This window comes from Mustela erminea, chromosome 7, assembly GCF_009829155.1.
Source record: "Mustela erminea isolate mMusErm1 chromosome 7, mMusErm1.Pri, whole genome shotgun sequence".
In the NCBI taxonomy this organism is placed as follows: Eukaryota; Metazoa; Chordata; class Mammalia; order Carnivora; family Mustelidae; genus Mustela; species Mustela erminea.
In genome coordinates, this window is record NC_045620.1 from 68,613,817 (window position 1) to 68,628,389 (window position 14,573).

A 14,573-nucleotide genomic window follows, 5' to 3' on the forward strand; every position below is an offset into this window, starting at 1 on the left:
GAAGAATAGATAAAGAAACTGTGGTATATACACACGATGGAATATTATTCAGTCATAAAAAAGAATGAAGTTGTGCCATTTGATAACACAGATAAATCTTGGGGGCATTAATGCTAAGTGAAATAAGTCAGATGAAGAAAGAACCACCACTGTATGATTTCTCTTACATGTGGAATCTAAAAGAAAAACAAAAAACTCCAAAACATAAAAACAAAAAAAAACTTCCAAAAGCCAAACTCATAAATACAGAGAACAGATTGATAGTTGCTAGAAGGCATGGCACAGGTGGGAGGTAGGAGAAATGGATAAACTGTTTTTCATTTTTAATGTCTAAATAAGTTAAAAAATAAATACAATTTTAATTGGGGGGGGAGAATGGGGCGGGCACCTAGGTGGCACAGTCAAGTGTCTGCCTTTGGCTCAGGTCATGATCTCAGAGTCCTGGGATTGAATGCCATGTCGGGCTCCCTGCTCAGTGGGGAGTCTGCTTCTCCCTCTGCCTCTGCTGCTCTCCATGCTTGTGCTTGCTCTGTTGCTCTCTCTCAAATAAATATATAAAATATAAAAAAGCAAAAGAAAAAAGAAAAACGGAGAAAGGGGGGAGAGGAAGGAAGGAAAGAAGAAAGGAAATGGACCTGAAGAAAGTAGCTCCAAAGTTGTTGACAACTGTAAAAAGCGGGGGGGGGGGGGGGGGGGGGGTGGACAGAGCAGCCAATAGAATATTGTATTTGCCCTCCAGAAATTTAGGAGACAACTAAACAGGCAATAACACAGTATGTCACATGCTGTAATAGGGATAAGCAAAAAGTACTATGGAAATATGCAAGAGTATCTAACCAATAAGATGATATTGGGGATTTAATGAAGACTTTTTGAAGAAAGTCCACGCTGAGATGAGGAACAGAACAGAACAGAAAGAATAATGTCTGTCAAGACCTAAAAATGCCCACCTCCAGTATAGGTCTCAAGGAACTACCTGTCACTCCATATGGCTGTATCATGTAGCAGGGCCAGATTATGAAAGGTGCAATAAACACCTCAAAGAATTTAGATTTTATTCTGAATGACAAGGATAGCCACTGAAGGTTTCTCGGCAGAACAGTGGAAGTTCTGATTTTAGAAAAATTACCGGAACAGCGTAAAAATAATTAGAAATGGATGGCATTGATGGTGGGAGACCAGTTTAAGAGGCTATGGTGGTAATACAACTGAGAGAGATAAACATGGCTTGAACTATGGTAATAAAGAGGGAAGAAGTGAATAGATTTGAGATATACATATAAGGTAAATTCATAAAACTTGATGACTGAATGGGTATGAGTGAGGCGAGGACACAGCCAGGAATAATATTGATTTGAGCAATCCAATGGATGTACCAAGGTACCAATGGTGTCATGTACCAAGGCAGGATTCTCTGTGGGCAAACCACTAATGGGGAGGAGGAGAAAAAAGATGAGTTCAGGTTTGGGTTTTGAGTTTTGAGGTACTGCCCATCACTCAAGTGGAGATTCTCAACAAACTCAAGATCCAGTGAGTTATTCAGAGACAGAGAATTTTATCACTCTGTAAATATACTACAGGAGAGGTGGAGAGTCACTAAGAATAGATTACCTATCATTATTAAAATACTATGATGTAATAGAGGTGCTTCATGGCAATGTGCTATCCAATCCTTGAGAAAAAGCTATACATAATACAGGGACAGTTATCTACTGATGTCAAAATTATCAACACCATATATAAAAAATATCTGTGGGCCCAGAACTGGAAAGAATTCATAATTCTAGCTTGATGAAAAATAAAAGAAAACCTCCAACTGACAACTACTAAATCAAGGCTTAACATCCTTTGAGAATAGCTTAGCTTTATTTTCATTCTTTCCTGTTGCATATCACATTCCGTTTTCCTAAGACATTTTCTCCCACAGCTCTCAGGAAAAGGAGAAGTATGGAATAGCCCCACCCCCAAAATGAAACATTTACATTTTTTCTTCTATTTTTGTATTTTTACCTCCAGTTTTATACTTTCCATATTTCCTAAATTGAAAAAATTCATAAAGTAATGCAATCATTTTTCTGTTTTATCAAACAGGAAAAAATTCCTTATAAAGTTAGTAACTTACATAAATTTTAAGCAGCTTTAAGTTCATTGGACACTATTATTCAAAACTAGCATTACATCTAGAGTAGAAGCTGATAGGACCAGAGAATCAAGGGCATCATTAATTTAAGGTCAGAATGACCATGCCTCAAATCAACATTTAAGGCAAACCTAATTAATTAGAGGCTAATCTAGGATTCATATAAGTCAGCAATTAAAAAAAAAAAAGTTTTCTTCTAATGAATCTAAAGATCTGCCAGAGTAACTTGATCCTATAGGAAGCCAGACATACAAATAACTGAAGCACTATAATAAACACCATTTATCTATTTATTTATTTATTTGAAAAATATACATTTATTTATTTATTTGACAGACAGAGATCACAAGTAGGCAGAGAGGCAGGCAGAGAGAGAGGAAGGGAAGCAGGCTCCCCGCTGAGCAGAAAGCCCGATGCGGGCCTCTATCCCAGGACCCTGTGATCATGACCTGAGCGGAAGGCAGAGGCTTTAACCCACTGAGCCACCCAGGCGCCCAATAAGCACCATTTAAAGGAACACACGAAGTTTTAGAAAAATATAAAATAGGGCACTGTGATCATATGCATATAACCATATGCACACAGCTTAAAAGAAAACAATTTAGCTTGTCCCTATTTTTATTTTCACATTAAATTTAGAAATGTTCAGAAATGCTTTTATTAATTTAGTTTTACAGAGAAAGAATAGCCAAGACAAGGGGAGTAAAGTATGAAGTTCAAAATAAGAATAAGACTGGGGCGCCTGGGTGGCTCAGTCATTAAGCGTCTGCCTTCAGCTCAGGTCATGATCCCAGGGTACTGGGATTGAGCTCCACATTGGGCTCCCTGCTCCGTGGGAAGCCTGCTTCTCCCTCTCCTGCTGCTCCTCCTGCTTGTGTTCCCTCTCTTGCTGTGTCTCTCTCTGTCAAATAAATAAACAAAATCTTAAAAAAAAAAATAAGAATAAGACTACTATAGTCTAACAAGCATTAAATGTTTAACCTGTGTTGTTAACTCAAAAAAGAAACTATTTTTCTGAAAGAAAGAAAATGGACCTCATGGAGAGGTAGGAAGGCTGAACATCATCAGTTCTCTTTCTTTCACGGTTCAAAGTTAGACCATAATTTCTGGAACTGTAAGATTTCTAGATATGTTTTACAGATCAAGAGATTACCTGACAGTAAAGATATAATGATACTATTTTATTGAGAGAGCACCCAAGGCCCATTAAGTTCAGTGAACTGCCAAAGGTTAGAAAGTAAGTGGTAGCAAAGTAAGTTTTAGATCAATGGACTCCAAGTACTCCATTGTATTCCAAGTACAATGGACTCCATAACTAGCTCAAGTAGTTAGTTATGTAATATGGATGTCTCAAAAGTTTATAATACAAATGATGACAATAATAGTAACTGGACTAAGAGTGGTAGTAGTAGTAGCAATTCCACTACTGCTAATAGTGTACCTAACACTGAACACTTACATGTGGCAAGCACTACTGTTCCAAATGTTTTATATATGCACAGGCACACTTCGGAAATGTACAGGTTTGGCTCCAGACCATTGCAGTTAAGTGAGTATCACAATAAAGCGAGTCAAATGAATTTCTGGTTTCCTAGTGCATGTAAAAGTTATGTTTATACTATATTATATTAAGCATTATGTCTAAAAAAAATCTTAATTTAAAAAATCTTTTATTGCTAAAAATTGCTAACAATTACCTGAGCTTTCAGCAAATCCTAATCACTGATCATAGATCATTACTATAAAAATGATAATGATGAAGTCTGACATATATCAAGAGTTACCAAAACATTACACACAGAGAGAAATGAGCAAATGCTGTTACAAAAAAAAAATATATATATATATATATATATATGGCCCTGACAGACCTGGATCAGTGCACAGTGTTGCCACAAACCATCAATTTGCAAAAAGTGCAATATCTGTGATACACAATAAAGTAAAGGGCAATAGAACAAGGTATTCCTGTATTAAGTCACTGAATCACTGTATCAACTCTATGAGGAACATATTCGTAGTTTGTAAATAAGGAAACTAGGCAAGGAGAGGTTAACTATCTTGCCCAAAATCACAATAGTATTAAGTAGTAGAGGCAGAATTCGAACTCAGTCTAGCTCAAGAGCCCCGTACTCATAGCCACTGTATTATCTAAATATAAATTAGTCTGGCTAAATACTACTGGATACAGAAGTATTTAGCATATAGAACACTATGAAATAAAACATATTCTTTTAAAAATGTTTATAGAATTTTTAAAGTCTATTTTCACATCTTATTTTATTAAAAGCATTAACAAGTTAACATTTTAACACCAGAACATATACATTAGACCCTTTATTTTCATAATGGGCATCTCCTTAGATCTTGCTGTATCACAAGTATCAGTAATATTTGGATATAATATATCCAAATGATTAGGGATACAGGTTGTGAAAAAACTGGCTCTTGGTTAGAATCTTGGCTTAGTAGCTAGCTGTGCAATCTTGGGATGGGTTCCTTAATCAGTCTGATTCTCAGTGCAACCATAAAACAGAAATAAAAGTGCCTACCTTATAAAATGTTGTGAACATCAATACAATACCTTGAAGAGATATTCAATGTTAGTTATTATTATAAATGAGATGGTGCTGAAAGTTAGCAAGGCGCACTCAAAATATTCTAGCTACAGGCCTTTTTTATACTATATGATCTACAAAAAAAAAAAAAACTATGACACAGAAATAATGATTACTAGTACAAAATACTATACTACCTATGACGGGTGTTCAGAGTAGTTCTTTAATAGCAGAAAATATAGTGTGAAGTCAGAGTGCCTGGGTGGCTCACTTAGTTAAATGGCTGACTCTTGATTTCGGCTCAGGTCAGGATTTCAGGGTTGGTCCCGTGATGGAGCCCCAGATCAGGATCCACTCTTAGGGCACCTGGATGGCTCAGTCATTAAGTGTCTGCCTTCCACTCAGGTCATGATCCTGGGGTCCTGGGATTGAGCCCCACATCAGGCTCACTGCTCAGCAGGAATTCTGCTTCTCCCTCTCCCACTCCCTCTTCCTCTTCTTCTGTTCCCTCTTTCACTGTGTCTCTCCCTCTGTCAAATAAATAAATAAAATCTTAAAAAACAAAAAAGATCCACCCTTAGTGGAGATTCGGCTTGGGATTCTCTGGCTTCCTCTGCTCCTCCCCCGGGCTCATGCACCTGGGTGCATGCTTTCTCTCTCTCTCTCTAAAATCAATCAATCTTAAAAAGAGAAAAAAAGAAAATACAGTGTGAAATCGACAAATGCCATGGGCTGACTACAGAAAAAAATGAATAGTGTCTCCTTTAAGGTAACAACAGTCATTTTGGGAGGCTATAAAACTATTCCTGTAATTCTGCCACAACTGAAGTTATTCTCCACACTGATTTTTTTCTAATTATAAAAATATGTCCTTAGAAAATCTGAAGAAAAACACTAAAGGAAAAAAAGTTACTGAAAATCCCATCACTCAGAGTTTATTCCCATTAAGATTTTAAGATTCTTCTAGTTATTTTTCTCTGTACAAATCATATAATTAAATTGAAATACTGTACATACTGCTTTGTACCTTGTTTTTCATTGCATCATGAATACAAAATATGTTTATGATATAGGTCATGAAATTTCCTGAAACATGATTTTCAATGGTTATAGAACATAAAGGTTCCATTATTTATTTAATTAGTCCCTTGTTATATTTAACCAGTTCCCTATTATTAAAGTTTCCACTTTTTTCCCCTGGCCATTTTTGTGAATTGTTTCAAGATAAAAATTTATCCAGGCTTCTGTTCTATACTGCCCCTCCAACAACATCAACAATGCAACCAACACCACCAGCCAACAACACTAATAAAGTGTAGCTAACATTTTATCAATGTGGCAGGTAGTGTGATCATTATTTTACATATATTATCTCTATACTCCTATAAAGAATACCTACTGACTATTAGTCCAACTTAGTTTATTCTGTTTATATATGTATTTATATCTATATGTGCCTTTACTCATTGTGGTCTTCCTGCTTACAATATCTATCTCTTTTCTCTCTACTTACATTAGATTATAGTTCAGTGTTCTGGCAAGTCCCATGTTTTTTATCTATAAAGCCTTTCCCAACATTCCCACCTCATATTGCTTTAATTGCAACTTATAAAAAGTCAAATCAAGTGTTGAGCATTAGAAAGAAAACTAGTCAGAACCCTTTGGGCAAACGAATTAACTTCTGTATATCTAAATTCTTTGCCTGCAAACTAAGAGGGATGGGCTTAGATCAGCAGTCTTCGAATTTTAGCACAGATCAGAATCATGTGGAGATCTTATTAAAGCACAATTAATTTAACCTTATTAAAGCTGAGGTCCACTCCCAGTGTTTCTGAATCAGAAATGGGAGAAGGGGTGTAAGAATCTACATAGCCAACAAGTTTCAAGGGATGTTGCTACTGTTGGGTCAGAAGTCACATTTCTGAGAATCACTGGTGCCACACAAAGACAAATCCTGAAAGCCAAGAGTAAAGGGAATGCTCTTTATTCTGGTTAAAAAAAAAAAAAAAGAAAGAAAGAAAAAAGAAAAAAAAATTTTCAGAAAGGGTTGTAACATTTAATAAGCCTTTTGATAAGAGGTGGCTTAGGCAGCATTGTGCATAGGAGAAACCAGGATAAAAAGATTCCTTCAATAATGGCAATAAACCAGAAAGCCCTGGATTAAGGTGGTAGTAGTAAAGAAGAGGAAAAAACAAAAAAAAACTCCCCCAAATCACCGCTCAGTTACTCTTCTCTGCTAAAGTTTTTGCCATTATCCAATAGAAAGCTGTATGTATACATACCGCTATTATTTAGAAACATAACATGGAATCAGGAATCATTTTCTGCCACAGTAAAATCACTATATTATCAATAGGGATTTAATGTTCAAGACACTTTCTTAATATATATCAACTTTAAACGTTTTTTAAGATTTTTTATTTAACAGAGATCACAAATAGGCAGAGAGGCAGGCATAGAGAGGAGGAAGCAGGCTCCCTGCTGAGCAGAGAGCCTAATGCCTGTTGATCCTAGGACCCTGGCATCATTGACCTGAGCTGAAGGCAGAGGCTTTAACCCGCTGAGCCACCCAGGCGCTCCAACTTTAAACTTTTTTAAAAAAAGATTTTATGTGACAGAGAGAGAGAGAGAGAGAGAGGGAAAGAAAGAGGGAGCATGGGTGTGCACAAGTAGAGTGGCAGGGAAAGGGAGAAGCAGGCTCCCTGCTGAGCCGGGAGACTTACGTGAGGCTCCATCCCATGACCCTGAGATCAGGACCTGAGCTGAAGGTAGAGGCTTAACCAACTGAGCCACCCAGGAGCTCCAATTTCAAACTTTCAAAAAAAGCTTTAATTAATTATTTTAGAGAGAGAGAGAGAGGAAGGGAGAGAGAGTGCACGCATGCATTGGAGTGAGCAGGGGGAGGCAAAGAGGGAGAGGGAGAGGGTCTCAACCAGACTGCGCTCACAGCTCCACACAGGGCTCAATCTCAGTGTGCTGAGATCATGATCTAAACTGAAACGAAAAATGGGACATTCAATTGACTGAGCCACCCAGGTGCCCCATCAACTTTAAACTTTTAAAAATAAAGAACTGGGGGAAAATGGCAGAGTAGGTAGACTCATTTTACCTCCCAAACTCCTCAACATTATTAGTACGGAAACAAAGATATAAAGCACAACAACAGAGGGAACAGGATAAAGCCTTCAGTACACAAGAGATTTCAATGGACTTCTAGAAGACACAAACAAGTACTGACTACAGAAGCAAAGCAGAGGAAGCTACTGCCTACAAAAAGCACGTTAGAGGCTACAACAGAAAGCTGTCAACTTCTCTCAAAACCTTAGAGAAGCTCTAACTCTGAAAAATCCAAGTACAGTAAAGGACAATCATGATGTGTGGATCTGATAGCAATGACATTCATTATAGATCAATAAAAGGGAGTCTTCTCATCAAATCACCAAACAAGAGTGTAGAATAAAGAAATTTCCAGACATTCCAAGACTTACAAAGTTAGTCTCCTGTATAACCTTTCTTAGGAATTTACTTGATAAATTTCAACAAAACTTAAGAGTAAATACAGAAAAAAGATACAGGATCCATTAATTAATGAAGTCATCATAGAAAACCAACAAAGGGAAAAAATTCCAAGATAAAGGATGTTAAGTAGGCCCAAAGAAACTACAGACTGGAGTAAGACTCCAAAAAGCTGCAGGAAATAAAATTTTCTAATTTCATAGGATAAATTAAGAAGTTAGAGAGTAAGAAGCTTAGAACAACTTGAAGACATGATAAAGGCAACAGGTGAAATATAAGGAAGAATCCACTGCAACAGTCAGGAATGGTCTCTTGAGAGGTCTGGGAATAACAGTATTAAGCAGAGGTAAAAAAGAAACTAGTACCTATTTGGCAGTACAGAGGAAGTATCACCATATTCATAGGAAAATGAACACTTATTTTTCAACATCTACAATCAACCTATGTACAGATCACTGAAAAATACCTTACTAGCAATATGATAAATATGTTCTCAATGCAGACTGAGATTGAGAATTACAATGCAGAGCTAAAACAGCTTAGTGGTGAAAGAACCATGAGTAGCCATCCTCATCTTTGAGAAGAGGGAGTCTACAAATATTCTTCTTAGTTGAGGAAATGTAAAATTAAGCTTTAAGTATGTGTTTTAAAGTTATATTGGGTTGAGGTGGGTGGCAGAAATGCTGTAAGTAAACCAACACAGCAGAAATCAACGATGTTTAAATTTGATGGAGAATAGTAGAAAAAGATTTGATCAGCTATGAGCCCCTGGGTGGCTCAGTCAATTGGGCGTTGGCCTTTGGCTCAGGTCATGATCTCACGGTCCTGGTATAGAGCCCCAAGTTGGACTTCCTGCTCAGCAGGGAGTCTGCTTCTCCCTCTCCATCTGCCTCTCCCCCAGCTCATGTTCTCTCTCACTCACCCTCAAATAAATAAATAAAATCTTGAAAACAAAAGACCTGATCAGCCAAAATAGATATCATGCTACTTATGCACAGAAACTCGTCAACTTTACTCAGAGTTCACTGTTCAGGACTCATTTATCTTTACTCTGCACACAGTTTTTTAAATTAAGGCATCAGATTTCTAAGTCTTCATATCCAGTATTGCATAAAGATTTGTTACCTAAGGACTACATAAACAGTATATAAATTCCCCCAGTCATCAGAGAACATGCCACTTCTTTGGAGAGAAAAGAAATACACAGCAATTAATGAACAAACTCCCTCTCTCCCTCTCAATGTACCAGAGTACCAGATCATGTCTGATGATTAGAGACCATGAATATAAAATGCTATTTCTGTAGTGCAAATTATTTATAAAGAAGAAACTATAGACAAGCAGTAAAAATATAAGTAAATGCAACTCAGAATCACAGGGACAGAGTTCATGGAATGGACAGAAGTTGGGCTTGAGGATAAAATATGGGCAGAATATTGAAGATGAAAAGCTGGGTCTTCAGAAAAGGACACTTAAAAAAAAGAAAAAAGGTAAGAAGTCCAGTGTGGCTGTCTTAGACAGTTTTCACAGGAAGACAAAGGAAGCTAGAGGAAAAAGTCTATAGGAACCCAGATGCATTCATTCACCCAGATGCATTGAATGAATGAATATGGAAGAGTGGCAGAGGTAAGAGTACATAATTTTTTTTTAAATTTTCATTTTTATTTAAATTCAGTTAACTAACATGTATTATTAGTTTCAGAGATTGAGGTCAGTGATTCATCAGTCTTATGTAATACCCTGTGCTCATTACATCATATGACCTCCTAAATGCCCATCACCCATTTACCCCATTCCCTCACCACCGGCCCCCTCCAGCAAACCTCAGTTTGTCTCCTATGATTAAGAGTCTCTTATGGTTTATCTCCCCCTCTGACAAATATTTTTCAATAAGCCTATTTCCAAAATTACCAAGGAAATAGCCTTAGCACCAGACATACAGGAATCATCAGGCAACTCAATCAGATTTTTTAAAAACCTCATTATTTTTGTGCTTTATATGGGTGAACAGAAAATATGTATATTTAAATCTACCTACCAGTTTTACCAAAAGAGATGATATATTAAAGAACAGCAGATGGCGCCAAAATATTATTATTTTAATAGTATTTTTTTATCCAGATTTTCATGTGGTCTCCCATGGACTGATGTCAATAACAATGTTCTAGAGTATGACTACTTAATGAAAAACAAGACTGCATCAAACACAAAAACCTGAATTGGAAGTATTTTGGATTTTACTAAAACTTTAACCATACTTCAGGACACCTGGGTGGCTCAGCTGGTTGAGAGACTGCCTTCAGCTCAGGTTGATCCCAGAGTCCCAGGAGTCCCACATCAAGCTCCCAGCTCTGCAGGGAGTCTGCTTCTCCCTCTGATCTTCTCCCTTCCCATGCTGGCGCGCGTGCTCTCTCTCTCTCTCTCTCTCTCACTAATGAATAAATAAATAAATAATCTTAAAAAAAAAAAGTTTAACTATACTTCTTACAAAGGAATTACGGAATAAACAATGGCACTAACAACTAATTAGTAATATGGATAATTTAAAGCTACTCTTCATGGAAATGTTATTTCCCTTTAAAAAAAAAAAAGATTTTATTTATTTATTTGACAGAGAAAGGGAGCACAAAAAGGGAAGTAGCAGGCAGAAGGAGAGAAGCAGGCTCCCCACAGAGTGGGGGGAGCCTGATGTGGGACCTGATCCCAGGACCCCGGGATCATGACCTGAGCGGAAGGCAGTCACTTAACCAAGTGAGCCATCCAGGTGCCCTCCATTTCCCTTCTTGATTTTAAGATGTGTAAGGGGTAATACCACCATAACAAAATATATCCACTCATCTTAAGATCATCCAGAATTTAAAATATTAAAATATTTAAAAAATAAATTGGAATGAGAGACTATGGACTCTGAGAAACAACCTGAGGGTCTTGAAGGGGCGAGTGGTGGGAGGTTGGGAAAACAAGGTGGTGGGTATTGAGGAGGGCACATACTGCACTGGGAGCACTGGGTGTGGTGCAAAAAACAATGAATACTGTTACGGTGAAAAGAAATAAAAATAAATAAATAAGTAAATTGGAGATTTGGAGAATAACTTGTATCAACATCAGTGATGCACTTTCATGATGTCTGGGTTAGGTTAAGATTAAACTAATTTGCTCTGATTGGGGCTAGGGGACAGGGAGGGAAACTTGACAAGATTTAAAAGTAACAGGCTCTGGATAATTTGCACAGACGAAAAGCAGCACATTTTCATAAATTTATAAATGGATGAAACCTCAAGAAAAGATTTTGGTCCAATATTTTGTATACAAATAGCTAAAGCTTTACTGTGTTTTTCTTATCTGTAGCCCTCAAAGAAAGTATCTTCATAGCTTCTTCAGGATAGCTTAGGGTTATACCCTTTTAAATACGAAAACAGAATTTTAATTTTATGATTTAAAAAAAAAATTTTTTTTAAAAAAGATCTTATCTTTTTTGTTAAAAAGCAGGGGGAGCAGCAGGCAGAGGGCTCTCTGCTGAGCAAGGAGCCCCATGTGGGACTTGATCCGAGGACCCTGGGAACATGACCTGAGCAGACACTTAACCGACTGAGGCACCCAGGCATCCCCAGAATTTCAATCGTTTTGATTGAAAATACTTCTAAAGTATGTTACCTTATTTTGTTTTTAAAAGAATATCCTTAAAATAAATTTGATAATTACGAGATAATCATTAGGATCATTACATAAGTCTACTGTTTTATAATATGATAAGACCCTGAGGACCCAATTAGTACAAAGTGATTTTCTAGAATAAGTTGGCCTAACTGGTGGGTTTCTTATGTTACTCCTGTAGTTTATAGATTCCCCCCCCTCCCTTTCTTGCTGTCTTCTCTTCTGTCACTTCTTCCAAGCTATGAGACTAACCATAGACTTCTATTTTTTCTGATTAAACCAAAATAATAGCTTGCTGGACATACTTATTTTTAAAAATTATTTATTAATTTATTTATTTGACCGAGATAGAGAGAGTGCAAGGCAGTGGAGGAGGGAACATAAGCAGGATGAGTGGGAGAGGGAGAAGCAGGCTTCCCACTGAGCAGGGAGCCTGACTTGGGGCTCGATTCCAGGACCCTGGGATCATGACCTGAGCCCAAGGCAGATGCCTAATGACTAGCCACCCAGACGCCCCTGGACATATTTAACAGTAAGAGCAAACAGGCACTGATCAGGAGTTTAAGGAAACTTTTCTGAGAATAAAGTACAAGAGTATTAGAACGATGCTGCTCAAAGTTTATTGCTTCTGCCTCTTAGCATTAAGATAAATGAGATTGTTGGGGCACCTGGGTGGCTCAGTGGGTTGAGCCTCTGCCTTCCACTCAGGTCATGATCTCAGGGTTCTGGGATCGAGTCCCGCATCGGGCTCTCTGCTCAGCAGGGAGCCTGCTTCTGCCTCTCTCTCTGCCTGACTCTGTCTACCTGTGATCTCTGTCTGTCAAATAGATAAATAAAATCTTAAAAAAAAAAAAAAAGATAAATGAGATTGTTGGGCAGCTTTTTTCCCAAGTTAACATACTTATCATGGTGCTCTGAGTGGTTAACTCATTTGTTAGAGAGCACACTGCCGAAGGATCTTTAACAACAGTCCCCACATTAGAATTGTATATTCCGGGCACCTGGGTGGCTCAGCTGCTTGAGCAACTGCCTTCAGCATAGGGCTCTCTGCTCAGCCAGGGTCTACTTCTCCCTCTGACCTTCCCGCCTCTCATGCTCGTTCTCTCTCATTCTCTATTAGATAAATTAAAAATCTTTTTTAAATTGTGTATTTCAGTTAATAAATTTAAATGACAATTATGAATATACATTTTCCACCCTAATCCGCAATTAACAATTACTTTACCCTAGAGCCTAACTAAGGCTAACCAAACTCAGACTCTTCAACAGAAACCAAGATAAATTATACCAAACTATCCTTCGTTCCACTGGAAAATGGAAAAAATGATCAGGTTTTTTTTCCCTCCCTTATTATTTTTTAAACTAGGAAATGTAGCAGTGCTCAAAATTAGTTAGGTACTAAATCACCTGTAGCAATTGTAAAAATAAATATATCCACAATTCACTCACTGTGAAGTGGACACTGACTGACTTCATAATATCCCTTCCACCACAAAAGTCTGGTTATTTATGGTAATTCCTCAAGGATGAACAGGCCTAAGCCAATTTGGCCCAGTGAGATACAAGAAGTAGCTTGCTTTTTTGGCTTCTGGGTAAGAGAGGTCCTTCTCTTTTCTTATAGTAGATAAATGCTGCATTTTTAAGGCAGACAGCCATCCTAGGTCCTTGAGAACTTTAGACAAAGCCTGTCATTTGAGGTAAATTTTCTCATTGTTTAAGCCAGTTTGAATGAGACTTACGTTACATTCAAAAGCATTTTGAATTCTGAAAAAGCCCTACTGTTCATGATATACGACCAAGGCTGAAAGGCACAGGGTTATAGAAGTAACAATCAGAAATTCAAAAGGAATTAAACAAAGTGGAGTCATGTCAAGACCTGGAAGAAAAGACAACAGTAAGAATCCAAACCTACCTATAGTGATTATCACAGCACTAAGTCTACCAATACCATTTAATAACTAACACAAATCAATAGCAGTTAGTCCAAAGACTTACATTAACTTCAAATACAATGTCCCCACCCCCACCCCTCCTTGAAATCTACTTCAATATAGAAAATAAAACCAAACACTCTTGGCAAACTAGCTCAAAATGAAACTGTTTGAAGTTTAAAATGCTACAGATTTGTTAGTACAAGAGGAAAGCTAATGAGCTCATTTTTTTTTTAAGCTTTTATTTATTTATTTGACAGACGGAGATCACAAGTAGGCAGAGAGGCAGGCGGGGTGGGCGGGGGGTGGGGTGGGGTGGGGGTGGGGAGCAGGCTCCCTGCTGAGCAGAAAGCCCGATGCAGGGCTCTATCCCAGGACCCTGGAATCATGACCTGAGCTGAAGGCAGAGGCTTTAACCCACTGAGCCACCCAGGTGCCCCGCTAATGAGCTAATTATTAAATGAAAATTCTTTTTATACTTTTTTTTTTAAAAAGATTATTTATTTATTTGACAGAGAGAGATCACAAGTAGGCAGAGAGGCAGGCAGAGAGAGAGAGAGGAGGAAGCAGGCTCCCTGCCAAGCAGAGAGCCAGATGCGGGACTCGATCCCAGGACATGACCTGAGCTGAAGGCAGCGGCTTAACCCACTGAGCCACCCAGGCGCCCCATATACATTTTTTTTTTTGTCAAGAATAATCACTAGCTGATTTTATTGGTGTTCTGCTTTAAGGCTAATAAAGAACAGAATTAAATGAGAATATACTTTCATTTCC

The 14,573-nt window shown here is 37.8% G+C and overlaps 1 protein-coding gene across 3 annotated transcripts in view; it reads right to left on the reverse strand.

Annotated features, from left to right (window-relative positions):
• Window positions 1–14,573, reverse strand: part of FBXO11 (F-box protein 11) — an 88,818-nt gene that overhangs the window by 40,396 nt on the left and 33,849 nt on the right. The gene's annotated exons all lie outside the window — the stretch shown is intronic.